Below are 27,826 nucleotides of genomic sequence, written 5' to 3'. Positions count from 1 at the left end.
GAAGCAAGGGACAGTGGGTTTCTTCCTAACCTTAGAGTGGGCTCTAACCAGAGGGACAATCTTCTCAATACCTGACCTCACCCAGTTATTGAATTTCTCTACCAGTGAGCCTGGATCCTCAAACACTTTCTCTTTATGTTTTACCAGGGCCTCTGAAAGGCTGCTGGGTGTAATTTTCCTTCAGTTTCTAACATTCTTAAAAGTGCCTTACGTTCTTTCCTCCCCATGTCCCTTCTGTGTTTGGAACTTAACCAGACTGTTTTCTCGTCAGCCTAACGTCACACAATTACCCACAGTGAGAGTCTCAATGTTAGAAACAATACCATCCAAAGTATGTCCAGCTTTATGAGTCAGAGGGATAACCCACTGACTGAAGCCGAAACTAAACATAAGGTCGAGTAGGGACCTCATATCAGGATCAATGTCCTCTTCCAAATGGAAGTTGAAATCCCCCGGTATGGTAAAACTACCAAAGTAAATAAAAGGTTCAAGTTTTTGAAGCTAGTTCAAAGTGAACTGCTTTTTAGGACCTGCAGATTGTAAATAAATCAATAGGCCCTCCAACATCACTGCATGTATCTCTTTAATGTTAGAATGTCCCATCTCACACTTTTCACCCACAGCATTGACGTGTTCTAGCGTGCAGCTCAACAGCTCCCTGTGGATAATAGCCATGCCTCCAACTCTGCAAACCCTCCTATCCGGTCTCACCACTGTAAAATCTGGTGTAATAGCAATCACAAAATCCAATCTAGAGTCTTCCTCGGCCCAAGTCTCCCTAACGAACAAACAGCCTAGCTGCTCTGTCTCAATCAACTCACTGATCTCTACACTGTGTTTTATTAGAAAGCACACGTTGACAAACGCACAATATATTTCCTCTTCCGTCCTTATCCCTCCAACATGCTCCTCCAACCCATTCCCAAAGGGGAACCCCCTCGTAAGCAGCCATCTCCCCAGCTTTCTCTCTCCCAACGGACCAATTCCATTCAGGCCAGCCCCATGATTCCACCATCCCTGGGTATAATGTTACCCCGGCCACACATCTCACCTTCTGTTTCAGATTCAGGAGGGTCTGCCTCTCATAGGAAGGCAGAGCTTCCCTATAATCAAACCGGCAGCATCCATGGCCCCTGGGCCCATCTGCCATTGGACTTTTGGTTAAATCTACAACATGAGAGACTTGGACTACAAATCCCACAATACAAAGCAAAAAACTGTGACTGGAGCTGCACATGATGCATGCTAATTGGAAACTGTGCAGACTTGTCAGAGTTAATGGCAGCTTCCTTGCATCATGTAGCAAGTATGCTTGTCTAGGGCCTATGCAGACAGGAGCATAATGTAATGGAATGTTTACTACTATGCTTTGCTACAGTGTTACCTTCTCATCCAAGAGAGTATTCAGGTGCTTGTTTTCGCTCACAAAGTAGGATCACCTGAAGAGCCAGGTGTACAGTGATTTGAACCATTTTGTACCCAGCTATCCTGATGTGCTGGGTGAGTTTGTTACATGTGTTGGTTGCCATGTAGGAGACCACTCTAAACCCTGTTTTTCTCATTTGGAACTTGAGAGTGGAAGTTAATGCAAGTGATGCACAGCAGAGGTCCATGATGGTTTTTTGGGAATAAGATTGTTTGTGAGCCAAGTGGGGTCCGCATAGTGGATTGCCTTGTAGGTGTGGTAGAGCCAATTGAACTGACATTGTCTCTGAATGGGGATACATAATTGTATCTCAAGGAGGCAAGGGGTGATGCATGTTTCGAAAGGTAGGATGAGTAATAGTCAGTCACTCCTGTATATGATAGTTTAACATGTGTGCTGCAGCTGTGCATAGATGCTGCAGTAGAGGGAACTGGTGTACTGCAGTCTACGTGTTCTAAGGGCCTGGGAATGGTGTCCAGATGGCAGGAGGTAAAAGAAGAAGAGAAGCCTGATTATGAAAAATATGGAAAATGTGGAAAATCAGGTGGATATGAAAATGGGATTTGTGAATAGTAAGATGAAATAGATGTCCAGTTTGATGGTTAGGTGTCTGGTATGGCTGTGGGTGTAAGGGTTTTGGGCCTAATTGTGTGGGCAAACATGGTAGGTATATGTTGTGGATTATCCTCACTAACTTCTAAGGAGGTTCACTTTAACCCATTACTTTCAATTACAGGTAGGTATGGTAGGCAACAGCATAATGTAACAAATTATGGTGGTGTTTATGTCTTCTGAGAGTCTATGGTGGTCATTATGAACATGGCTGTAAACACCGTGGCAACTACCACCAACAGGCTGGCAGTCCGGACCACCAAATAATGAAGCCCATGAGAAACAAGTAGCGGTCCATCCACACACCACCATTTTTGTAGTCCGGACAATGATTGAGGAGGCCGCCCTCAGGCCACCAAATAATGAAACACCACACCACCATCAGTTCTGGGGCGGGAACCACCGCCAGACAAAGAGTGGCGGAAACGAACAATATAAAAGGAAACACTCATCGGAGATACACAGAACACACTGACGCAGACATGGAGCGAGAGTTGGAAATAATCCCAATGCTTCTCCTTGCCATTTTCCTCCAGGACCGTGACCGACGACGAAAAACGACGACGGTAAGTACCGCATCCTAGTACACATGCAAAGAAAGGGCACAGTTACACACCCACCCCTCAATGCACTCCCAACCCCTCCCACCATCCCAGGCCATACATACCATAACAAAATGTACTTACCAGACACAAGCTAACATATACCTGCACCAATGTACACACCTGTGCACACCACACCCCCACAGTGAAATGTTGAACAACATCACTATATTGTGTCAACAGCACTGCTGGGCACTTACATTTTATTGGAATTAACTAAAGTAATGTAAAAAAGAGGCCATTGATCAGTCAATCATAAAGTCCCTGAAGGGCAAATATGGCCCAAACTTGACCCCCACTTGTGCAAAAGGAACTCCACTGGAAAGGGGCATCAGGGACCAGCCAGGCACCTCAGGGAACAGGGGCAAGGGGTGGCGGGGCTTGGGACTTAGGTCTGGAAGAAGGGGTCTTGGGCTTAGGTTTGGGAGGTGGAGGGGCTTTGGTTTGCCTTTGGAAGGAGGGGGAGTGGGTCGGACCGGGGGGCGGCAAAGGGACCTGGGGCAACACTGGGCTTCTTCCTCCCTGAGGAAGGGGCACGGGAATAGGAAGGGTGGACTGGGGTGGACTTAGAAGAGGAAGGAGTGGACTGGGCAAGGACATGTGAAAGTTTAGGGACTAGATGGGGTGCGCCAGTGGGTTCAAACAGGTCAACACAGGATAGGAAAAAGCTTCTTAGGTGCAGTTGGAGGGGGTCTGGAGCCAGGTCTGGGAGTGGAGGTTGAGGGAGTGCTTGTACCAGGTGTAGGTGTGCTGTACGTGGATGCAGATGCCTGTATAGTGTGCTTATGTGTGGTAGGTGTGTGTTTGCGGATGTGTGTGAATGTTTGAGTATTTTGGGAGGAGGGGGGTGGACACCGTGGGAAAAGACAGGCTGCCAGAGTAGATGGATGTTGTCTGAGTGTCTGCAGGTCTGGTGAGTGTGCTACAAGTGTCTGTCAATGTAGTCGTAGTGAGTGCACTTGTGATGTCTGGGGTGCATGTCCGGATGTTAGATGTTGTGGTGACTGCATGAATGGGGGCAGTAGCAGTGACTGAGGGTGCAGTGCATGTGGGTGTGCATGGTGAGGGGACAGACAGTGTGGCGGGGTAGGTTGACACACTGGGGGAAGTGGATGTTGTTGTGTGTGCTTTGGCATGTTGGGTGTGTACCTGCCTGTGGTGGGAAGTGTGGTGCTTGTGTTTGTCTGTGTGCTTCTTGTGTGTTGATCAGTGTGCATGGCTTTCTGTATGTGTGCTTGGGATGGGTGAAGGGAGTGGGGTGCTGGAAGGGGTAGTGGTGGTGGGAGGGGGGACGGAAAGACCAGGGGCACTGGCTGCCGTCAAAGAGGAGGCCAGAGCCTGAAAAGATCTCTGTAGGCCAGGTATGGCATTCGTCGATTACTGACATGGTTCCTTGGTCCACACATGTAGTCACGGTTGGAAGTGTTGACATTATGACAGAGAAACCTCAGCACACATTTGCCTGACGGTGTACCTCATTCTTTCTGTTTGTGTGCATGACCTATTTGACGCATTTTTAAAAGTACAGTGACATCATGTGATGCAAGTGTATGTTGACACCTAAAATGTGTTTTTTCCTCCCCCATATGTACAGACCGATGTGACGAGGGAGGGCCCCATCTGTTTATAGACCCCTGGTAGATCTGGCCACTATGGAGGAACTTCACATCATTATCACCTACCGACTTAATAGAGCTACAATCCATGACCTCTGTGCATTAATGGATCCTGTTCTGAAGTCGGCCAATCGGAATCAGCATGCCATCCCTACAACTGTGAAAGTGCTAGCTGTGCTCCATTTTTTGGCCACAGGCTCTTTTCAGGTGACAGTGGGCATGGCTGCAGGGGTCTCAGAGCCAATGTTCAGCCTCCTCCTGTCCAATTTCCTGAAAGCCTTTGTTCAAAACTCACAAACTTATGTCCAGTTTCCCCAAAGGGCTGAACTCACAGCCATCAAATCTTGATTCTATGCCTTCGCTAATATCCCCCATATGATAGGTGCCATTGATGGAACCCACATAGCTCTCATACTCCAAGAGTGAATGAACAGGTGTATAGGAATTGTAAGAACTCTCACTCCACGAATGTACAATTGGTGTGTACTGCTGATCAGTACATATCACATGTCAACGCCAGGTTCCCAGGATCAGTCCATGATTAATTTGTACTGAGAAACAGCAGTGTGCCACACATGATGGGACAACTACAGGGGAACAGAGCTTGGCTTATAGGTGAGTGTGTATAATACTGGATAAGTAACATAGCCGACAGCCAGGATGTATGCAAGTAAAAGCAGTTTGTTCAAGTCCTCTTTCATCCACATTTGCAGGTGATTCTGGCTACCCCAACTTGTAATGGCTCCTGACACCTGAGGAATCCCAGGACAGATGCAGAGAGGAATTATAATGAGGCCCATAGTTGTACTAGGAGGGTGATAGAGCGCACTATAGGACTCCTGAAGGCAAGATTTCATTGCCTCCATCTCTCTGGAGGATCCCTGAGCTATGTCCCTGACAAGGTGTGTGAGATACTGGTGGCCTGCTGCATGCTGCACAACTTGGCTGTGAGGTAAGCTATCCCCCTTCTAGAAGAGGAGGGTGCTGTACAACCAGCCGTGCAACCTCAGAGGGGGGATGAGAGTGATGGTGAGGAAGAGGAGGGGGAAGATCCCAACTCCAGGACCCAGCTAATCCAGCTTTACCTCCAGTTACTCTAAGGTACTGTTCAACAATGCTGATGAATTCACTGCATAGTTTCAGTCTGACTCATGTAATAAGTACTGTGGTGTCTTTTGTGAGTGACAATGCTAAATCATGACTTAAGTAACATGTGCCAGGGAATGCAATTTTAGGAACAGTGTGACATATTGCAGACACTCCAGTGTGTTGGTTCCCCTCCTGCAATAAAAGTGGGATTATGATAGTAACTGGGTAATGCATTCACATGCACAATTGATCTTTCATGTTGATTAAGGACATAAAAGTAGAGTGCATAGGTGTATTTATTCAATGGCAATATGGGACAGTGAAAGGGAGTGGGCACATGGTGAAAAACCTACTCAGATACATATGCTCAGCTGTTGGTTGCACTGGGGTATAGTCCATGTGGACATTTGAAGATGGTGTGATGGCACTGGCATGTCAGCAAGGTAGCTCAGTGGCACACAAGGGAGACAGTTCATGGCAGAGTCACTTCCTGGCACTGGATTGGTCTTGGCAGGTGTTTCAGTGGATATCTGGGTCCGAGGGCACGTGTGCAGAGGTACAGCTGGGCTACATGGGTAGGAGTGCTGGTGTCCTTTGAGTCCTCTGGCAGTGCCACCAGTCCAGTGGATGCTGCAGATGTAGATGGCAGGGCAGTGTCCTGGCTAGTGGTAGGGGCTTGCAGGTTGGTGGAGGACTCAGGCTGCTATGGTACTGGTGCTGCAACACCCCTGCAATGGAGGGCATGGTGGCATTGAGCTGTTTCCATTGCTCTATGGCCTTCTTGTGGTGTGCTATCTGCAGCCTCTGATTCTGCTCCAGGGTGGCCAGGAACTGGCGCATCCTGTCCTGGGTATGGTGGTATGCTCCCAGGACCTCAGAAATCACCTCCTGGGCTGCATCATCCATCCTTTGGACACCACCTGGGCCACTGATGCCTCCCCAATGGCCCTAACCCCCTGTTCCTGTGTCCCCTGCACAGGTCTGGCAGTCCTACTTGCACTGGGACCTTCATCATCCTGCCTGTTGGTGGTTGGAGACTCTGGCCTCTGTTCATGTGGGCAGCCAGTCAGTGGCTGGAAGACACTGGTGTGGGGTCGTTTGGCCAGAGCTGATGATGGTGGCTGAGTTGTAGGGGTGTCAGTGGTGTCGTGGGTGGAGCTTTGGGAGGATGACAGTCCAGGAAAGGGAAGGATAAAAATGTCCAAAGGGAGAGTCTAAAGAAGTTGAGAAACCTCCACAAGGGCTTCCTCGTGTTCTCAACACATTCATGCAGTGTGGCCTGCTCCTACCATAATCTGTCCATCCCCTTTGTTATCTTCCACAACTCATGACGGATGCAGTAATGGAACACAATGTCCCTGCTTCTTCTAGGCCTCCTGGCCTGTGTGGTTGGGGGCTATGTGACTGAAGTATAACCACTGTCGCCTGCAGTTGGGCTAGCTGATGCTGGCTTTGGATACTTGTGGTTGGGTTTATGGCTAATATAGTGGCTACTGTTTTTGATTTGCCATGGGTATTCTAGGACCCCAATAACTTGGCTCACTCATAAAGCTTGCCCATCCTTCTATATGCTTAACAGCCATTTTGGGTGTGACGTTAACTGTCCCTGTGAATCTCTAACATTTTGGCTTTTTCAGCTGTCATGTTATCTAGGCTAGTAATGTAAAAACAGCCCTAGCTCAAGCTGCACATGTACATGATGTGGGTGAAAATAGACTGACATTGTAACACAATCATATGTGCCTGACAACACCAACTCCAAAAACTGATATGGATATACGGACAATATACTGTCACTACATAGACATCCCCTACTTGAGCAAGGAAAACTGGGTCAGGTGTTGTCTATGTAGGTGCATAATATGCAAATGTAGTCACAATGAGATTACAAACATATCCTACAGAAAAATGATTCACACTCATAAAGATGTGCTGATTTTAAATAGGACATATGGTCCAGAAATTTAATCTTTGAACAGTGGGATTGCATCATGCAAGTGGGCTGATCGTTGTGCATCAACATAGGTGAAAGTGGTTAAGGTGATACAGTCTAGGTAGTGTGCCTCTGCGTTGCATATCCCATCTGGAGTCACACAGGCAGCACGCATTTCTGACTTCACTTAGTGTCAGCCAATATATGGATAGGGGGGTTGTCATTTATATCCTACAAAACATAACTGGGGTACACAAAAAAAATGTACCCTTAGGTAAATGTACTGTACTGTTACATTTAGCTTCTGGTACACAATTCTAGCAAAATACATGTTGAGTCTTACTTAAACATGTTTCTGTACACATATAATGCCAGGGCTGCATTTGTCACACTGTCCAATCACAGGCAGGCTCTTTCCCCCTTTGATGACCACTTCCAGGGAAGTGTGGCTAAAATGAATCCAAGGGAGCAACATTCTTAAAAAATCCAACATGGCTAAAACTGATTTTTCGAGGTTTGATCTAACTGAGCCCACCCACTGATTTGGCCTAAAATCCTAAACAGGCCCCTTTCCTGCCCTCTCCTAATCTAATCAAGAGGGCACCTAATTGTCTGGGGATGCCGGAAATGGGGGAAGTCCTGAGCTGCTCAAAATGTCTTTGAAGACCAGTTTGGGTGCTCTCCCCCCATCCTGTTTCACCATCTGCTGAGGCATCACTCCTCCCCCAGGCACATCCTTTGAGTTCAGCTCAGGCCACTTCACACCTCATCAAGACAGCCTGGCCAGGCTGCTAGAGGCTGGCCAATCAGAGAAGGGCACTACAAAGCTGAAGTTGGCAAGTTTCAGGTAGAGTTTTAGAACTCTTTACTTTAACTGGTTATATTAAATCAACATTGGAAAGTTGGGGGATTTATCGTAACAATTAATGTGCTACCAAACACAAGATATCTGGCCCTTATGGGGACTTTGTTAATTAAAATAAAGTCTCTCCTTTTTAGCCTATATTGACCATTCACTACAGTGAGGGAAAACAAATTTGTTTGTTTTTTATCTTGCTTATAAAACAACCTTAATAAGGTCCCTGCTTATAGGTACTTGGCATCCAATCCTAGGGGCACTTAGGGCACACCTTAAGTGTGACTTATATGTAAAAAATAGGTAGCTTAAGACTCTGGAAGTATATTTAATTCCAAAGTCAAATTTACAAAGAACTTTAAGTTAAAAGCAGCCAGCAAGCCAGGCCTTCCTTTAAAATGACACTGGGCACCTAAGCAGTACATCTATGGGTGCACCACCTATGCTGAGGACCCTAAACCTACATGCCCTACAATATACCAGGGACTTATAGGTAGGTTGACACAGCCAATTATAATTAGCCTAATTTGTATATTCATTTTACACAGTGCAAAGGCCTTGGGACTGGTTAGCAATACCCAGGGCACCATCAGAGTCACCAGTAAAAAGTGAAAAATGGTGGCAAAACGTTAGAGGCTTCAGCAATCAGCCCAGTTTTCTCACAGCAGCATGCTTTGCTCATCCATGCTGCATACATTTGAGCTCTCCTGCAACACCTCCTGTGTTATACTTCATTTGTTTGTAGACAACATACCTGTCCCTGTAGTAGTATATCAAATGAAAAAAGCAAATTGCAAAAACATGTATGACAGTGTCAGCAGGGTGGTCATCACAATGTAACCAATTCTTCATAATTGATGGATCTGACCCAGGACTGCCCTGCTGGTCCCCTGACCTGGCCCTGGACACTGCACTCAGCAGGACTGTACCAGCTGCACACGTGGGCTTCACCACTAAAATGACTTTGCCTGTCTTCTACTGCTTCAAGAAGGGACTCCCGGTTTGCTACAGGCACAAATCAGCTGCCCAGAGTCCCCTGCATCAAGTCTTGTAAGAAGAGCCCAGCAGACCAGCATCCAGTGGCCATTTGAGGATTCTGACCAGGTGCATTTATGGAATTGTAGTCCTAACTCCCAAGGAGCAACTCAGAGCTTTGGGAAGCTTGGATTGAGCTGTGGACACTTCAAGGGCCCAAAAGGACCTCTGGAAGAAGACTCAGAAGTTTCAAGAAGTTTGGAGCAACTCCATAAGTTGAAGAGGTGCATTGTGGGAGTTATAGTCCCAGACTCCAAGAAGCAAACCAGGGCCTTCGAACTCTTGGCTGGTACTGTGGCCCACTTTCCTGAGTCAAGAAACACTTCTGAAAGTAAGTGTAACAGTGTTGCCTCGTGGGTGGCCTGAACTCTGGACCTTCTCCCTGTCCGGTTTGACCTTTTTCAACCCTTCGAGCGCTAGTTGCTTCTATTTGCTGGAAATCATTAATTATTTTCAAATTCAAATCTCCGGTTCCCCTTATCCAATTTTAATTGTTGTGGTGTCATTTTAAAGATTATAATATAATCTATTTGTATAAATAGTTGTTGGATTTTTATTGCGGTTTTTGTTTTACTTATTTACTGTTTTGTGATGTTCAAATGCTTTACACACTTGTCTCCTAAATTAAGCCTTGTCGCTCGTTGCCAAGCAACCAAGGGATGAGCGGGGATTCATTTATTGAGACATTACTGGACCTAGTGGGGGTTAGTGGCCTATTGCTAAGAGTAGGTACTTACCTGCCCTTACCAATAATCCACTTTCCAACAGCTGCTGCATGTTCATACTTGGTAACAGTGTCTGTGTATTAATACTGCAAATCATCAGCACCTGTGCCATACACTATGCAGGACGTCTGCAACAGAAACCAGCCAAACCTGCTTAGAACATACATATGAGTGTGCTGCTACTTGATTCATTTGGTTTGTGGCATTTGTTGTACGACCTAATGTGTTTGTGTTAAACACATGCAGACTATGCACCAGATTTGATTTCTGAACCAAAAGCAGCATTACTATGAATGTGCTAACATTAACCCAAATGTAAAGATGCTTAGATCCTGTGGGTCTGCTCACATACACCCTCCATCCACAATAAATATCCTCCTTGTTCATTACAAATGAATATGTGGGTAGTTTCTGTTGTATTGCCTCACTGACAGCAAAATGGTAGTATGTAATTGTTACCCCCCAGAACACATCACAATGCTACAATTCACATAGATCACATGCAGATAACAAAATGCTACATGCATGTGCTTATGACACATACTGGTAGCACTGGGATCCCGGAAACAGTCCACCTCAGCCAGAGTGAATGGGAGCTGCCCACCTAGAGGACAAGAAATTGAACATTACATTTTAAATCATGCATTTACATATGGTTACATTTATATCTTACAAACTATGTTATCACAGTATTTCAGATATACCTAACAGCTTTGATTCACATACCTAAATATTGCATTAATATGGGACAGAGCTAGTCAGCCTGCAGGCCTGAGCTGGTTAGATAATGAAGGTCAGAGGTATCCATCATCACATGCCCGAAGGATGCCTCAGGCATGTGATGTATGTAGTAATGCTGGCTAGCACCATGTCAGACTCCATTGTACCATGACTCATGGGTGACACCATTGGCTCTCGACAGAACCAAGCAGTGCTTCAATGAGAAAGGACAGGCATACACTGTACGTAACATTGTAAAAGCCATATATGGGTCTACTGGTATTGGTGCACAGAGTGCTCACTAGCGGAGATACTTTGTACTTTCTGAATTTGTTAAATAATGCACGCCTTGTCAGCGGGTATTATGTATTGGTGTTGCCTCTAAAACCCACAGTTCTGCTCATGCACATCTTTATAAGGCATATTCATCTGTGTACATGTGTAGTGCAGTGCAATACACATGGAAGATTTCACATAAATGGATTTTGAACATTAATCTCCTGCTTAGTCTTCAACTGTGGTGCTCTGGCAATATGGGAGTGTTAGAAATGGGGTTTTTGGTTGGCAGTCAGGTTACCCTCTGTCCAAGCAAGAACCCTCACTCTAGTCAGGGTAAGTCACACACAATCCAAATTATCCTGTGCCCACCCTCTGGTAGCTTGGCACTGAGCAGTCAGGCTTAACTTAGAAGGCAATGTGTAAAGCATTTGTGCAATAAATCATACAATAACATAATATAGCACCACAAAAATACACAACACAGTGTTTAGAAAAATATATAATATTTATCTGGGTATTTGCAGGTCAAAACGATCAAAGATGCAATATGAATTTGTAAAGATATCACTAAAAAGTGATATGAAGTGTCTTAAGTCTTTAAACATCAAATACACCTCCAACAGCAGCAGTGTCCACCCCACCTGTTCCTCGCTTCTGGAGCCGTAGCCTTTTCAGGATTTCGCCAACTTTTCATGTTTTCCTAGATTTGGCAATTTCACATGACTTTCAAGCACAAAGTACCTGGTTTGGAGTGGAAAATCTCCACAGAGGGCCGCAGAAGAGGAGATGCGTGGAAAAATGGTGTGTGCGTCGGTTACACCCCTTCACACACGGACTTGCATCATTACTTTTCACGCGGGGAGACGTGCGTCGTTCTACGGGAGGAAAAATGGTGTGTGCGTCAGTTGCGCCCCTTCACACATGGAGTTGCGTCGTTATTTTTCACTCGGGGAAGACGTGCGTCGTATTCCGGCACGCGGACCGTCTCCTTCTATGGATCGCGGGATTACCAGATGTCCCAGGATCTGTGCATGGATTCTTCGGCTTGTTATCCGGCTGCGCGTCGTTCCGGGAGGCTGTGCGTGAAATTTTCTGTCTCACGGCAGGCGTCGCGTCGATTTCCCCTCTGGAAGTCGGGCGGCGTTGTGCATGCGAGGCCGTGCGTCGAAGTTCCGGTCGAACCGCAGGCGTCGCGTTGAGCGGCGTCTTTCTGGATCGGCGTGCGGTGAATTTTTCACTGCGGAACAAGCTGTGCGTCAAAAATTTCGGCGCACGAAGAGTCCAAATGAATAAGCGAAGTCTTTTTGGTCCTGAGACTTCAGGGAACAGGAGGCAAGCTCTATCCAAGCCCTTGGAGAGCACTTTTGCAGCCAGACAAGAGTTCAGCAAGGCAGCAGGCCAACAGCAAGGCAACAGTCCTTTGTAGAAAGCAGACAGGTGAGTCCTTTGAGCAGCCAGGCAGTTCTTCTTGGCAGGGTGCAGGTTCTGGGTCAGGTTTCTTCTCCAGCAAGTATCTGATGAGGTAGGGCAGAGGCCCTGTTGTATACTAAATTGTGCCTTTGAAGTGGGGGTGACTTCAAAGAGTGGCTAAGAAATTCACCAGGTCCCCTTTCAGTTCAATCCTGTCTGCCAGGGTCCCAATAGGGGGTGTGGCAGTCCTTTGTGTGAGGGCAGGCCCTCCACCCTCCCAGCCCAGGAAGACCCAAACAAAATGCAGATGTATGCAAGTGAGGCTGAGTACCCTGTGTTTGGGGTGTGTCTGAGTGAATACACAAGGAGCTGTCAACTAAACCTAGCCAGACGTGGATTGTAAGGCACAGAAAGATTTAAGTGCAAAGAAATGCTCACTTTCTAAAAGTGGCATTTCTAGAATAGTAATATTAAATCCGACTTCACCAGTCAGCAAGATTTTGTATTACCATTCTGGCCATATTAAATATGACCTTCCTGCTCCTTTCAGATCAGCAGCTGCCACTTCAACAATGTATGAGGGCAGCCCCAATGTTAGCCTATTAAGGGAGCAGGCCTCACAGTAGTGTAAAAACGAATTTAGGAGTTTTACACTACCAGGACATATAAACTACACAGGTACATGGCCTGCCTTTTACCCACACAGCACGCTGCTCTAGGGATTACCTAGGGCACACATTAGGGGTGACTTATATGTAGAAAAAGGGGAGTTCTAGGCTTGGCAAGTACTTTTAAATGCCAAGTCGAAGTGGCAGTGAAACTGCACACACAGGCCTTGCAATGGCAGGCCTGAGACAAAGTTAAGGGGCTATTGAAGTGGGTGGCAAAACCAGTGCTGCAGGCCCACTAGTAGCATTTAATCTACAGGCCCTAGGCACATATAGTGCACTCTACTAGGGTTTTACAAGTAAATCAAATAGCCAATCATGGATAAACCAATCAACGGTACAATTTACACAGAGAGCATATGCACTTTAGCACTGGTTAGCAGTGGTAAAGTGCCCAGAGTTCAAAAGCCAACAACAACAGGTCAGAAAAAAATAGGAGGCAGGAGGCAAAAAGTTTGGGGATGACCCTGTCAAAAAGCCAGGTCCAACCATGGACATGTGGAGTTTGATGTCTCTGAGCTCACAATTTAAAAATACATCTTTTAGTAAAGTTGATTTTAAGATTGTGTGTTTGAAAATGCCACGTTTAGAAAGTGAGCATTTTCTTGCTTATACCATTTCCGTGACTCTGCCTGTTTGTAAATTCCCTGTCTGGGTCAGTTTGACAGTTAGGCTGGTTGCACCTCACAATAGACAGTGACACAAAGGGAGCTGGGTGTAATCTGCATTTCCTGATGAGCCATCTGTGCTAGGAGGGAGGGGAGGAGTGGTCACTTACACCTGAAAGGGCTGTGCCTGTCCTCACACAATGCAGTCTCCGACCCTCTGGTGAGTGTCTGGGGCCTGTGCAGGGCAGGATTTCACAGTACAGAGAGACTTTGCTTTGAAGTAGGCCTACTTCAAAGGAGAAACTGGGTATAAGGGCACCCAAAACCACAGACTTTAGAAACACTTCTGGAAAGAAGAGGAACCTCTACCTGGAGAAGAGCTAAATAGATGAGGAAGAAGAGCTGCCCTGCCCGTGACTGTGCTTTGTGGAGCTATCCTGCAGTTGCTGTTTCTGCCAAAGTAAGAGGGCAAAGACTGCACTTTGTGTGCCTTCCATCTTGAGAAGAAATCTCCAAGGGCTTGATTTAGAGCTTGCCTCCTGTTGTTTGAAGTCTCAGGGACAGCAAAGACTTCTCTGTCCCAGCACCTGGAGTCTCTGGAGAGACTCCTACTCTGCCATGTGGTGCCCATCTAGTTCCTGGGACCCTGAAAGGAGAAGTTGGCAGCCTAAAGACAAGGAAAACCACGTACAGAGCGCCGTGCGGGAAAAAGATCGACGCGCACTTGCCCATGCGGGGTTATTCTTGACGCACCCAAGGTACGTTTTCATGCTGACAGAGTTAGTGTGTGTTTAAAACTACTTAAAGACTCTTTTTGAGTTTTAATTGATAACTTGACTTGTGTATTGTGGATTTTTGTCGTTTTGGTCTTGTTTTGTTTAGAAAAATATCTCCTATTTTTCTAAACTGTTTTTGTGTCATTTTGTAGTGTTTTCGTTAAGTTACTCTGTGTGTTGGTACAAATACTTTACACCTAGCACTCTGAAGTTAAGCCTACTGCTCTGCCAAGCTACCAAAGGGGTAAGCAGGGGTTAGCTGAGGGTGATTCTTTTCTACTCTGAATAGAGTGAGGCTCCTTGCTTAAACAGGGGGTAACCTGACTATCAACCAAAGACCCCATTTCTAACAGGGATGATACAATATTTGTGACCCCTCACCCCCTTAATTATGCACTTCTACTCTCAGGGCAGGGGTAAACTACTCTGACCATAAAGAGGTAAGTCCATATCCAAATTCCTCCATCACACAATATTCAATGAGTTAATGTATGTACACATATATTTTTGTGTGACTTTTGACATGGACACTTCACACTTTTGCCATGTCTACATTCTTCAGGTGATGTGATGTTTGCAAAAATATCTCCATTGCCTTACTTATCTGGGTAGTTTGTCTTACCTCTATGGGTAATCCATCACATTGCAAGCTCATCTGTTCATATTGTTGTTGACAGGACTTTGTAACTCATCACAGTGCTTTACAGTGCATGTAAAATGTGTATTTTGACAACTGTGGACTGATGTGGCATATGACAAACTGGCCAGGATTTGACTTACATGTGTAGCATTTTGAGGATCCCCACACATGTATGTATACCTTCTTTACAAATAAGAAAATGACATATACACACCATAATTGATCTTTATCCATGATAACTGTGACTCGTGAGCTGTGATGGTATATGTGGCAACATATGCTCCTGTAATGTGCTGACATTCAGCATGCTAGCACATTGGTGGGGCACATTACAATGAGTGGTTTGTCTCAGCTATGGACATAATGGGTGAGTTGAGTTCCAACACTCACTGAGTACCATGTGAAACACACTTTGCTGCTTCAGTACACAGCAAATCCCCTAGCTATGCAGCACTGCTCTTCTCAAGGGCCTCTGGACAGGAATGTACTCTGTAGATGTGGATATGTGGCAAGCCTGGCCTGGCCTGGCCCCTACATGCAGTACACTTCATGACATTACATTACTGTGTTGGTTGATTAAATAATTAGAGACATGGCCCCAAGTTGCTCAATGGGTCTGCCAATATGACTGATACATGCTTAGGCCTACTTCTAGTTGAGAAGATGTGAGTGACTTGATATTTCCATTGACTGTGACATCAGGAAAACACAGTGAATGAGTTCAAACATTTATTCTCATGATGAAAATGTCAGATAATTGCAGACAATTTGCCCATCATGTCATTTTTTTCAAGAAAAGAAGTTGAACACAATGTTGTTGCATCAACGCTGAGCAACCATTGTATGGTGTATGTTTTCTCCATAATCACCCTCCTCTATTTGGTTGGTCTCTTCCCATTCCAAGTTCTGTGGTACATTTGTTCTTACTTATACGTTGTGTAGGACCACACACATAAAGTATTATCTTGACCACCATAGGGAGGAGTATAACAATCATCCCCAAGACATGTCCAGGCATCGAAACCTCAACATCAAAGCACCAAATTTCCGTTCAACCACATTCCTAGTCCTGATCAGTGCCTGGTTGAACAGTTTTTCTTGTTCAGTCTGGGATGTGCAAATGGGGTCATGACCCATGGCTGAAAACCATATCCTTGGTCAGCTGAAAGTTGAAAAAATGCAACTGCTAATGATTATTCACATTGTTACAGACATACCTGTCAATGTGTGTTATTTATACTGAAAAACTCATACATATTTCTTACAGTATTGAACTTTATGTGCTAGCTATACAGTTGACCACGGTTTTGTACATGTCTCTTCCAGTTCTCTGTGTTACTGCAAAATGTTTATCATGTCCTGATACTTTAAGGACTTCTACATGCCGACTTTCATGTTCAGGCAGTAGACTACAATGATCGGTATTTGCAAATGTTCTGGACAACTCTATAAAATGTGGAATCACTACATGTGCAAAGTGGCAAAGTAATGATCTGATTGTCATATATTCTGTGCTAAGTAAGTTGGGACAGTGCCAGCATGTTTGACACTCACACATACCTATGTCCTTTTGAAACTTCTGAATGTTGTGCTTGCTTACATGACATTGCCTCAGCCTTTGATTTGTTCATTTATTTTAGCATTAGAATTTGCTTCTGACATGCATTACATTTCCAACATGTGACATGGATGGTTATTCATTTTGTTGTCAGCCTTCAGCTAATGCTTGTTGCCAGACAAGGTATGCTGAATTTTGATTGACACATAGATATGGCAATGTGGACATTTTTATGTAGGACACACTGATGTACAAACGACTAGCTTTCTACTACATACCTGGAAGAAATACTTTAGGTGTTCGCATGCATGTATATGATTTTACCTTGTAGGGGATTCTGTACTTCTATACCTTGATTATGTCTTGATTCTGGCAGGAGAATGTTGAGATTGGGATAGTGAGTACATTGTGATACCTTGAAATGGTTGTATTTCACCAATGTTAGTTACTGGTGTATAACATGTTTAACAGTGTTATGTGTGTTTGTGAGCTTAACATTGATGGATTTATAAGTAGGGAATCTGACCTGCTTACAAAAATAATACTGGCAATCCATCACATTCGTTATATATGTCAATGTGGCTGCATACATATGAATATGTGTATACCTTGACTGTCAGCATGGCTGAGGCATAGGTGTGTTTTGTAATGTTGGTATCATTCACATATGAATGGGGCCTACACTTACATTGCACAACACAAATGGAATGTATAACTTTTTCTTCCAGTGTTTCTCCAGAAACTATACTCAACATACATGTATTCTGCCATGTGTGCTACACTTACTTATATATACATAATTTGTTCAAACACTATTAATTTATTTGAAGGTTAACTGATACCAAGAGTAGATAAGCATTTGAGGAAACACTCCTTTCACACTTAGCCATCGTACGCACTTTGTTCTAATATTAAATTGACTTGTGTACCTCATGATTTTTGTCTTGATTTGTTAACTCATGCAGTGGTTCAGTCCATTCAGACAGTGTGAGATGAAACCATACTACGCACAGCTGTTCTGTTGCTACTGCCATTGCAGGATTATTGAGGAAAAGACAGAATGGGAAATCATTGTCCACACACTGTAGTAAGTTGTTACTACTATGTGCACATGACACTAGAGGTCAGATATTTTTCAAAGTGGCACAACGCAGCACAGAAAATAACCTTGCTGCGCTATACTACATCACTGGGAAAGGACAGGAACTCACAGTATTTAAGCCATACTAAATATTCCTATCCTTTCACCCTGCACTGGCAGACAATGGGCTGCCTAGCACAAACACAGACACCCTTGTATCTTGGTGCAAGTACCAACATTGTATTCAAGATTGTTTTAGTGCAGGATGGGGACGCTTCCTACACATAAACAATCCTTAGAGGCATATTCCTCTGTCTATGTTTGCCACAGAATGAATCACACAAAAGAAGCAGAAGTGACTTGGATGACTAACACCGTTTATCCTTGTATAGCATCACCCGGAAAGGCATATTTAATGCCCATGGGACACTTCCCTTGCACACAAAAAGGCAACACAGCATTTTGTACTGTGTTGTATTACTCCAGGTTTTGGACACCTACAAAGCCCTGCAAAGTGAGTTTGAATGTCCTCAAATATCTGACTTAGGGGTTTGCGTCACACAATGCAAGGTGCAAGTATGAGGCACATCTCTTGCACATATGCCCGTAGTTTCATTGACAGACACCGAAATGGCTATTACGTCATACATTTCTAATTTTTTTTTGTATGTTGACTACTTCAGATTTCCTTACCAACAAGTAGGCCCTTCCCATATTGGCCAGTTTGGGAGCACTAGTTGATGATACTGTAGGCAGTATGCACACTTCCATTGTACTTGGCCAGCCAATTGGTGAACATCCCCAGATGGTCCACAATGGCCAGGGCATTGATAGTGTAGGTGTGCTTCCGGTTGCTGTACAGGTGAGATGTTTCAGCAGGGGGACCCAATTGCACATGTGTGTAATCCATGGCACCTAAATCGAGAAACCCTGTAATGAAATGGAAGCCTTGTTTGGTGTCCAGCTGTTGTTGGTGGGCCTTGGGGAAGAGGAGATACTGGGGTGTGATCCTGATTATGGCATCCAAGACAGTGGGTATAAGGGCAGAAAGTGAAACCTGTGATATTCCTGCCACTCTGACTGTAGTGAACTGGAAGGGACCAGATGCAAGCATGTGGAGCACAACATTCAGTGTGACCTATAAAGGAATGTTAGTGGGTCTGGCAGTTGGTGGCAGGAGACTTTGCAAAATCTTGTGGAGCAATTCAATTATAGACTCCCTCCTGAATCTGTAGAAGTTGATGACCTCATCCTCCCTGAGATTGATGAGGAAGATGTCCTACTGGGCTAAATAACACTCAAATTAAAAGCTAACTCCATAATTACTATTAGCTAGCATACCCACATCACCCCTGACCTCAAAAACCTCTAGAAAAACTTTTAAAAACTCTTACCTTATCCAGTGATCAGCAGGAGAGTAACCACAACTTGCTCACAGTAACTATGATGAAAACTGACAGAAATAGATTACAAAACTATTCTTAGCAGTAAGAAAAGACCAATAGCAAAGACTTATCATAAAAATTAAAGGGACCTGAACCAAAAATGTATATATATTTTTTTTAAATATGTAACAAAAATATAATATAGACAATTTATAGCGTATGAAAAAAAGTTAAGATCTGTATTCTGAAAATGTATAAAACTATGTAAAATATAATTTAAATATTATACATTTTTGATGGATACAATTTTTGCCAACAGGTTTGATATACTATTCAAAGTATCATGTTAATAATTATCATAAAAAGTATACCAAACAGGTGGCCAATAAATGTATCTATAAAAACGTTTAAAAAAGTAGCAAATTTGCAAACATGTTGAAAAATACTAATATGTGAAACAATGTTAAAAAGTATTTTATATTTCAAAATAAAATAGGAAAATGTCATTAAAAGAAAACAATAACACCTTTTTAATTTAGGTTTAAAATATATCATGTACTATAAATAAAATTTTAAAAACAAAATAAAGAAAAATATAAAAATCATAAACTGTGCAAGTTACAGTCTTTTTAAAAATAAGTTCATACTTATGAAGTGTATGAATAAATGACCTACTTAAATCTTTACAACTAAAACTCCACCTGTACTGTAACATATTCAGTTAAACATGTTACATTTTCTACTCCCACTGCCATTGAAACCATTTTAGGGGTTATATTGTTCACTAAATAGTACACATTTGTTATTCCCACTTAAATCTAAGCCATTTAGGGGGAAGTGTTGGACACTAAAATGTTGATATTTACTATTTCCACTTCCATCTAAGCTATTTAGGAAATGGTGCTGGACACTTAAGGGGTAACATTTTCTATTTCCACTCCAATCCAAGGGCTTGATTATGAGTTTCCCATTCACGTTACCTCTGTCGAAACATCGTCGGCATCACCCCGCACCGTAGGAGGTCTGCCCGCCCTATTACGATGCATGTGGTTATACAGATGAAAGACTGCAGCTGTCCCACCACCGCCAGGAAATCTCAACTATGGTGGAATAGACCAATGCATCCATCAGAGGGCCGACCACCAGTGTTACTGCCAGTCCAATCACTAAATGCCTTCTCACCAACGTGACTTTGGTGGTCCAACCACCACATCTGAGCTGGCAGAAAGAGAGCGATATAAGGCTTAATCTCATCTGTATTCAGCTTTTTACTTCCTGTGCCCCATGGAGCTGATCCTGCATGTCCTACTGCTGCTGTTCCTGCTTGATGACTTCCAAATCCCACACCGTCATAGACACAACCAACTGTAAGCTAAACCCTTACCCTTTTCCATCGACTCCTCAGCAAATAGATGTCCCTCCATGGCCTTGGCAAGGGGTTTGTTGTCCCTGGCCAAAATTATTTGGTGGGCCCCTGTTTGGAATTGTTCTCATTGTATGGAATAATTACTGCTCTATGGGCCAGATTCACAAAGGTAAACTTAGATCAAAAGTCTAAACTTAGGCCAAAAGTCTAACTTTACTTGCAGTAAAGTTAGACTTTAGGTCTAAACTTAGACTTTTGGTCTAAGCTTACCTTTGTGAATTGGGCTCTGTGATGCCATCTTTGGCCAGGTAATTCACACTGCAGAGGCACACTGTACAAAAGTCGACATGTGTTCACATTTCATAATCAGGGATAGCGATGTATGCATTAAATTGTCTCACAACAGCACCTCCTCATCTATGTTACATATATTAATCTCTGTGGCACCATCACATTGCCCACATGCTAGGTCCTGTTGGGATATCAAAGATACATCTGTATGGATTTGTCATGAAACTGAAACATGTCTCTGCTAAATCTCTGTAATAGATTCTCATACTTCACCCACATTTAAAGGTAATGTTAGGTAAAAGGGATACAAAGTAATCACTGTGAGAAACAAATGTATAGACTGTTTGCAGACTAGGTTTGCCTCTAACATGGGGACCCCTGGAAGCTGGGGCCCTGGGCTACAGTCCATTTTGCAAATGCCTCAAAACATCTATGTGCTAGAAGTTTATCAGGGACAACCAATATCCTAATCAAATGCCATGCATATGTGGGTAATGTGTAAGTTATGAATGCAAACACAGCAGTAACAGGATTTGTCTCACATTAATATAATGTAGGTGTAAGGTACACACACACATAAATGGACACATGTCAAGTAAAATGCCTAATAAGGTATGACAATTTAACAACCTCCATGTGTGGATGGACAAAAACTTGCACACATGAAACACATATCCAACCTACATCATAGGGAGAAGTGCAACCTAAATGATGTTGACATTGGCAAAGCTAAACTGAAATACCACCCGGTGCAATGGCTGCCCCAATTGAATTTCATCCCACATATCCATCCATAGAACATTTCCCCTTGCCCTGTGTTACTCCAGCACTAGTCCTGAGGTCAGACAATACTAACCTCTTCAAATAGATCAGAAATCAGGGATGACACAAACAGAACTGTAATTACACATCATATAGGGCCTCATTATGAGTTTGGTGGTCATTCGATAAGACTGCCAGACGCAAGGGGAAGATGCCAGTGCCATGGTAGTGATGTTTTCCCCGAGTGTATTACGATGTTCTCTCTGGGCTGACCTGCGGGAACAGGGCAATATGTTTTCCCGCCAAGTTGCCTGGTGGGAACACTGGAGGATATTGCCTTCGGCTCCCTTGTCCTAACACTCCAGCACCCTCAGAATGCGCATTGTCTGCAAAGTGGACAGTGCACATTCCGACAGTTCTGGGCAGGAGGGCCCCGTCACTGGCCACCCGTGACCCCATCACTCGCTTTCTACCAAGCTTTTTGTAGTGGGATCCTTGCCATAAAAAGGCTTGTAAAGTAGTTGTCAGACTGCCACTTCCACGGCGGTCTAACCACTACTGCGGGGCTGTTGGTCCTAGGATCACCAGCCACATAATGAGGCCAAAAGTATCCAATAACATCGAATAGTTCGAAAAGTAGTGGTAGGAGTAATTTGTTCTAAAAAAAAAAAAACGTTTAATTTTGCATAAAAAATCAGATTTATGAAACCGAAGGTCAATGGGCAGCCCATTTCCACAGGGTGTGTTGCTCAGCACACTGCTGTGCCACTGAATGTGTCCTTCATAACAGTGCCACAGTACCTCCTCACAAAGGGGCATGCATTGGGCATGGCAGGCACCTCGGAGATGTTACTTGGGATGGGGATGTTTGGGTTTGAGTGGGGTGTCCTTGGGTTTAGAAGGTCGGGGTTTGGAAGAGGAAGGAGTGGATTGGATTTTAGGACCATGGTTTTGGAGTCAGAAGGGCTGATTGATGTTTTAAAGGGGGGCTCTTGAAAGTGGAAGAGAGGTGGTTGGGTCTAGACTAGGGGTAGATTTGGATGCCAAAGGGGTGGTTTTAGGATTGGAAACTTTGTAGGAAGGCTGGTAGGTGGTTTGGGACGGCAGAGGGCCAGGTAAAAGGTTATATCCTCAGTGAGGAACTTGGGAAGGGCTTTGGGAGTGAGTGGGGACTTGGAGGTAGAGGGAGTGCCAGTGTCTAATGTGGTTGGGACTGTTGCGGGTACAGGTGCATGTGTGTCATGTGTATGTGCAAGTATGGGTGTGTGTTGTTCCTCACATATCCTTTGGGTTTGTGCTTGATTCAGTCTGACTTTATTAGGTGTGAACAGTATGAGTAATGTGTCTGTGGATATTGGTACAGTGGACGTGCAGGGTATGTGTATTGTGACTGCTAATGTGATGGTGACTGTGGTGTTTTCATGCTGATGTGTTCTCTCCTGTACTGTGTGGAGATGTAATGGTAAGTGTTATGAGCATGTTGGTGTGGTGTTGTCAGTGGTAAGTTTGGTGTCTGTGTGTTTTGATGCATGTAATTTCTTTTTGTTTGGGGGTGCTTGTCTGTGTATGCTGCTTGGGTATGGATTGGTGGGTGGGTGGCAATGCTTTGGGCAGGTTTAGTAAAGGGGTATTTGGATGAGTATGGGCCAGGGAGAGGAACACAAGGTTGGAGTGAATGAGAGGCTGTGGAGAGAGAGGACAGAGACGGAAAAAACTCTGTAAACAGGCATGGCACTATGAATACCTTCCAGGAAGGCCACCATCTACTGCAGATGGGTGTCTTGCCCCTGGATGGTATTCAGGAGCGCAGCCAGACCCACAGAGCTGGGCTTCAACAGGTCAATAGCCTCCTCACTCAGACCAGTGGGGGGCAGGGGTTACAGGTGCAGTACCTGGAGCAAAGGAGATGGCTCCCTTGTTAGGGAAGTGGGCCAGGCCAACTGTTTGGGGAACAACAGGGAAGGTAGTAATGGAACTGGGGTGACAGACAAGCATGATGGTGGAACTAATCCTGTGGGGTCTGCCACCAATCTGGAGTGTCCACTGGAGGATGACTCTGTATCTGAAGAACTTAAGATTGTGTCCTTTGTGGCACTCTCCACACCCTCCTCGTCACTGGGTCCCTCTGTGTCTGAACTGTAAGGTCCTGACCCACTGAGAACAGCTGTGTCCCCAGCTACGCTGGCCCCTTCCCCTTTGCTTGCCCTGGATGGATCTGAAATGACAGGTAAAACTGGCTTATTGCGACTGCCTTTCCACACCTGACCATCACATATCAACAGAAAACATTTATTAATTGCACATATCACACCAGCTTAATGGTTCATTATATAGGTTTTCAACATTAGCATGAGCACAAGCAAGCATGTTACATATTCTATTAACAGATGGTTCCAGTTATGTCAGAACCCCAGACAACTCCAAATGTATTGATGGACTTGTCTACGTTCCATCATTATGTTCATACTAGGATAGTTGATCACATTGTATACTTTGGCACTTGTACTATACTGTAGTAAAATGGTGTTACCAAGTAGGATGGCTACAAAATATACATTTCCAAAATGTTTGTGCAAGGCCCAGATCTCACAACATTTTCATTTAGTTCACAACAAATAATGATGTCATGAAGGGCAAGTTACAGACCAATGTGCAATCAATATGTGCTGTAGCAGAAATCATGTCACATGCAAATGCTCATTGCACACTGATGACACTTTTGACTTGAAACTTCATCATATGTCCACTTTGGAAAAAGTCTCATTAAAGCGGTACTGAAATTGTGCCACATGTAGCATAGAGCCAACGTTTTGGGAGATAAATACTTCAACTGCACACAGCATAATACTTCTTATAGCCATATCCACATCACCAATTGTGCTTGGTACAGGTGATTACACCATTCATAGATCGCATTGCTACAGGCCAACACACCCTTGAAGGTTGTTGTGTGTCAGTGAACACCTATGACATGAAGATGTGCGGAACACTATAGTCCTCAAGGGATGGCACATCACAGCACTATTTGGTATAGTAAACACAAATTGCCTTGTAAGGATTAGTGTAAACACACATGTTACAGATGCACTAACAGGGAAATGCACACTGGCAACACATAGGCCCTGATACAGATAGTAAAGTGATGTTTGTATACTCATGTCACTGTTGAATCACAACTTACTAATGGTGGGTGTTGTCCAGTCACTGCATAAAGAGTGCACTGTATGGCATGGCTCATATAATAGTGCTACAAGAGAGATAGAAGTAAGGGACCATCACTCCTGAAACAAGGAAGACAAGTGGCCTGTTTTGTACAATTGTCACTGTTAGAAATGGGGTTTCTAGTTGGCAAGGGTATGCACCTAAGCCAGGCAGAACCCACCCACCCTAGTCAGGGCAAGGGAGTTACACGTTCAAGATAACCCCTGCTCACCCCTTTGGTAGCTTGGCATGAGCAGTCAGGCCTAACCCGGAGGCAATGTGTAAAGCATTTGCACAACACACACAACACATGTGACGCAAAATATACACCACAACACTGAGCTATGTAAAAACAATCTGTATTGTACAAAACATAATTAGACCAACATTACACGTAAGTAATACCCTGCTATCTTAGCTTTTGTCAGAACATTACACAAGCTACTAATACTCTGCAGTAATAAGCAGTTGTCACATTAGAACACGTAAGTACTCAGGATTCTGCAACATAAGCAGTAGTCAGTAATTACAGTAAGAATTCTATGCACTTGTCATGAATACCTCATAAATACCCATAAAAGGAACATTAGAGAACATATCACAAGTCATAAAAATACATATCAGCATGTCATGCCCATAAAAGGAACATCGGCACATATATGTAATAGCAGGAAAGCAGGTAGGAAAACTATAAACCCCCCAAGGTCTATACTAGGCTCCTGGAGGCAATATTTCCTAAAAAGTACCTGGTGTCCTGAAGAAGAGGCACTCCCTGTCTAAAGGAGGAGCATAGGAGGCCACGGCGCTCCTGTGCGAACAACGGGGGCCACGCGGTGCTCCTGGGGAAGAGGGGCGGTCGGCACCCTCTCCTCATAGCGTGATTTTGATGGGGGCCTGCCTCGGACTCCTCACACCCTGTCCTCGGAGTGGGGGCCAGGAGAGAACCAGCAACAATTATTGGGGTGAGGGGAAGGGGCCTCCGTCGAGGTCTCCGTTCCCAGTTTTTAAGGAAAGGTGCCCATTTTTAAAAAGAGAAAAGGAGCGTCCTGCTCCTAATGCAGAGACCGGGGGAAGGGGGCTCTCCCCGCGCCTTCCCCTGATTCCTGCTGTAAGGCTTGTAAGGATCAGACCACTCTGCGGTGCGTGAGTGTTTTAAGAAGCTTCCCGGTCTGCCGCGGTGATCCCTGAAAGATAGGAGACAGCTGGTGCCCCGGGGGCGCTCCCAAGAGCAGACCGTGCCCCGAGGGCGCCAAGAGGAGCACGCTTGCTCCGCTTTACTACTTCACGTGCCCCAGGGGCACTGGAAAGAGCACGGTCCTCGTGCTAAACACTAATTAGACGCGTGGGTTGCAGCTGTGATTTAAGGGCATAAACAGAGCGCTTTTAAAGGAGCTATGGCCAAATCTGCAGCCCTGGCTGCGGCGGTGATTTTTCAGTTGTAGAGTGCTTGCAAGCGCTGTAGGAACCACAGGGAAGTGTCTCAAAGCAGACACAGTCGAGCGCCCCTCCTGGTGCACAGCACCATTTTAGTGAAGTGCCTTCCAGGCGCTATGAGGCACAAATGAAGCACTCCTCGTGCTTCCCGTAGTTGCAGGGGTCAGGGGCCACAGCACCCTGACCCCGGGGGACAAAGCTTCAGAGAAATGGCCCACAGGGGGACAGGACCCAACAACAGGCCAGTGCAAAGAGGATGCAAGCAAATGGTAGTCCTTTACAGTGACCAGACAGGTCACAGGTCAGCACAGCAGCAGCAGTCCCTGGCGATCCCTGGTGAGTCCTTCCATCATTCTGTGTCCAGTTCCAAGATGATTCAAAGAGTCTCCAAGTTGTGGGGAAAATTCCCATGTACTTATACTCAGTCTTTACAGTGTTTTACAATGATGGGGAGAGAAGGTTCCAACCAGTTACAACTGGTTCCGGGAGTGCCGCCTCTCTCCTCCAGCACAGGCTCCAAACATTAGTGGGGGTAAACTACCCTATTGTGTGAGGCCGGGGCACAGCCTTTACAAATGTAGGTGTGCCCAGCCTCTCCCTTCTCTCAGTGGAGGAAGACTATTCAGTATGCAGATGCACCTCTGTGACACCTCCACCCTCCCTGTGTACAGGCTGTCTGAAAAGTATGCACAACCCCAACTGTCACTATGCCCAGACATGGATTGGAGTCAAGCTGCAGAACACCAGAGTCATAAACACAGAGAAATGCACACTTCTAGAGTGGCATTTCTGTAATAGTAATAAAAAATACATCCACACCAGTAAGCAACACTTAATATCACCATTACAACCATACCAACCATGCCTGCGCTAACCCTCATAAATCAGACAATACCCCTTACACATCACAGCAGTGAGACACCAAGTTAGGCTGTTTGTCACTACCAGTTCAGGCCACACAACCTGGCACATATCCTGCCTTCTACATACATGGCACCTTGACCATAGGGCTAGCTAGGGTGTACCTTAGGGATGACTTACATGTAGTAAAAGGAGAGTTCTGGGCCTGGCAAGTACATTTAGATGCCAAGTCCCTGTGGCAGAAAACTGCGCAAGCAGGCCTGAGACAGGTTTGAAAGTCTACTTCAGTGGGTGGCGCAAGCAGCACTGAAGGCCCACTAGTAGCATTTAATTTACAGGTCCTGGGAATAGAGATACCACTGCACAAGGGACTTATAAGTAAATTAAATATGGTATAAGCCAATCATACCAACTTTAGATGGGAGAGCACCTGCACCTTAGCACTGGTCAGCAATGATAAAGTGCTCAGAGTTCAAGAGCCAACAGCGACAGGTCAGAAAAAATAGGAGGCAGATGGCAAAAAAGACTGGGGATGACCCTGCATAAGGAAAAAAAGTCCAACAGTCACCCCAGACAATCAAAGAACAGGAGACAGTTTATCAGTTCACTCAGCCATATGTCTGCTCAAGTCTGGTAATAGACTGGACTCTGCTGGGTTCCGTGTCATAAAGATAATAGGCACAGGACATCAGCATGCACCCACTACAAGACCTACACAAACAGTAACTCTTCTTGTGCATCGCACATGGGCCACCCCCAACATTGAGGATCAAATGCCTGTCTGTAACACACAAAGTTGTCAATGTAACATGTATGACTCTGGCGAGGACTCACCACTTTCTAGCTGCTGCCGACCCCTGGCCATCAAGCTCCAGGCAGGCCACCGCCAGTA

The sequence above is a fragment of the Pleurodeles waltl genome, chromosome 3_1, assembly GCF_031143425.1.
Source record: "Pleurodeles waltl isolate 20211129_DDA chromosome 3_1, aPleWal1.hap1.20221129, whole genome shotgun sequence".
Taxonomy (NCBI): domain Eukaryota; kingdom Metazoa; phylum Chordata; class Amphibia; order Caudata; family Salamandridae; genus Pleurodeles; species Pleurodeles waltl.
The sequence above is the reverse complement of the archived record's forward strand: the minus strand, read 5'-3'. Positions refer to the sequence as shown.